This window comes from Microtus ochrogaster, chromosome 4 (genome assembly GCF_000317375.1).
Source record: "Microtus ochrogaster isolate Prairie Vole_2 chromosome 4, MicOch1.0, whole genome shotgun sequence".
Taxonomy (NCBI): domain Eukaryota; kingdom Metazoa; phylum Chordata; class Mammalia; order Rodentia; family Cricetidae; genus Microtus; species Microtus ochrogaster.
Window position 1 is genome coordinate 46,434,153 of NC_022011.1, and position 2,840 is coordinate 46,436,992.

Sequence of the window (2,840 nt, forward strand, 5' to 3'; positions counted from 1 at the left end):
CATCAGCACTGTGCTGACTGAGGATACTGAGCCTGTTTCGTCAGCACTGTGTAGACTGAGGATACTGAGCCTGTATCATCAGCACTGTGTAGACTGAGGATACTGAGCCTGTATCATCTCTCACAAATATTATCCTAACCACTCTCTCACTCCACAGGTCCCTTAGTTCTCCAGTGTTTAACTTTTAGCATTTTGAAGTCATGACTTCAGGTTGGTTGCAGTTTCCTGATTAAAAAGGCTGCTCCTGTCTCATCAGTCCCTGGTGCTCTTATATAATTCTACTTTTATATTTACATTTTTGTCTGCAAAATTCTAGTTGCAGGGCTTGCTGGTGCCAACAACCTGCTCCCTCACACCCAGTTATTGAACTGTTGTCTGAATACCACTTGATAAACAGACTTCTTTCCCTTCTCGCTCAGATGATGCCTTTGTAGCTATCTGAGCAGTTGGGCTAGAGGAAAGTGGGCAGAATCTAACAGCAATACCACGGCTATTCATTTCCAGAGACAAGGGAGAAAAGGCAGGAAACGCCCAGAAACTGACCCAGACTGCAAGGCCTTTCTGTAACCCAGGGACAATGGCCCAGGACAATGCAGAAGGTGAATAAACAAGGTGAGAGCCACACCCACAAGCTCCCAAGCCACAGCCCAGGACTACTGAATGCAAATGCTTTTAAAACTGTCAGCCAGAGCTCAGGGGAATCCATGGCTTGGTGAATAAAGCACTTGCTGCACAAACAGGAGAACCTGAGTTCAAATCCCTGGAACCATGTAAAGCCAGGTGAGGCGGTATGCATCTTTAATCCCGGCACTCTGGGGATTGGGGACAGGAGGATCCCCAGAAGGTTGCAGGAAAGCTAGCCTGTTGTAGGCAGCAACAAACAACAAAAGCACCCTACACACACACACACACACACACACACACACACACACACACACAATTAGACAAAAGGCCAGGGGACACCCAGTGTTGACCTCTGGCCTCCATGCATGTGTCATGCACCTGCCTCTCGCTCACATCACTCGCACATGTCACATACAGAATAAATAAACACTTCTCAGAGCTAGACTTGGCTAGATTATGTAACCCAGGCTAACCTTGAACTTGGATCTTCCTCCTTCTACTTCCTGAGTGTTTGGATGCCAAGCGTCCCTGATCACGCCTGCTTTGCTTTAAATTATAAAGGAACCATAAGAGAGGAAAAAAAAAAAACAGCAAGAAAGAGGAAGAGGCAGGTGTGAAGGAAAACACACACCTTCTAAAAAGGAAAACATCGTCGCTGGGGTTAAAATTTCAGTCAGTGGATGAAATGGCAGATGAGCCACAGATGAAGAAATTACCAATCACCTGGAGGACAGAGCTAAGGAAATGGCCCCGGCCACAGCCTGCAGAGCTCGTGACACAGGAAGTACGGAGAGGGGCAGGCCCAACATCTGTCGGGAAGAAGTTCCGGAAGGAGAAAGGGAATGCAGTAATGAGACGTTGCCTGAGAATATTCCAGAATTGGCAAAAAAAAAAAAAAGCTGCTTCTCAGATCTATCTATCTATCTATCTATCTATCTATCTATCTATCTTTTATTTGTTTTTTTTTTCAAGACAGGGTCTCATTATGGGAACATACTAAGTAGACCAGGCTGGCCCTGAACACACAGAGCTTCCACCTGCCTCTGCCTCTTGCGTGCTGGGATTAAATGCGTGCCTTTAATCTATTCCTGACTCACTTCTCAGATTTATGAAGTGTGCTGGGCCCAGGACTGTGACTCCCTGGTAGAACTCTTGTCTGGCTTGCTGGAGGCCCTGGGCTTCAGTCCTTAGAGTCAAACTAGGAAACTGCAACTCCTTCCAAAGGACAATCAACAGTGAGTCAGGACCTGGTCGTCCCTGCTCACACGCACCTCAGGAGGAGAGAGGTGCGCTTAGCACCCGCCAGGAGGGCATCAGAGCAGCGTTCTGGTCTCCTCACATAGAAAAGCTTGTGTGTGCTTGCACACACGCAGGTGCCCCCAGAGGCTGGGAGCAAGAGGCAGATCCCGGGGGCTGGAGTTCTCGAGAGTTGCCAGTCCAAGAGGATCCAAACTCTGGTCCTCAACAAGAGCAAGCCCTCTAAACATCCAGCCCCTTCTCCATCTTGAAGATGGAAAGTGATTTTAGTGTCTGTGAGCCTGTGTGTTCAGGAGTCCGAGGCTGTGCACGTGGAGGCCAGAAGTGGGCCTCAGAGGAGAGCCCTCAGGAGCTGGGCTCTCTGGACCTGAGACTTACTGATTAGGCTAGGCTGGCCTGTGGGGATCTGCCTGACTCCACTGGCCCTGCACTGAGATTACAAGGAGTCATCATAGAAGGCTTTTTACAGAAGTGCTGGACTTGAACTCAGGTCCTTAGGTTTGCCTAGCAAGCACTTTACCGACTCAGCCATCTCCCCAGCCCTGAGTTGAAAACCACATTTTCCACTTAGCGTTGCTTGGGTATGACTCATGGACAGTCCCAGTCTGCCCTGGCCACACCCTTTGTGCTCAGATTTGCTCTCTCTTTTGGAGGACTCTTGCAGCAGCAGCACGAGAAAGGGCATCTTCCTGCGCTCTGGACCCTGCACTGGCCTTGACCAGTCCCACGAAGCAGATGCTGGGAACCTTCCAGGCCCGGCCTTCCAGTGGCTTCTGCCTGAGCTGTCTTAAGATGCATGGTCTTGTGTCCAGGAGCTGGGTGCAGGCAGGAGGGGAGGGGTTGGGGTGCCCACAAGGTAGCCAGGCCACAAGGCAAATGGAAGAGAAGTCATAGGCTTGCCCTCAGCTACAATGGGGGTAGACTTTGTCCCCCAGTCAGAGCTGTTAGTATGGCTCGCT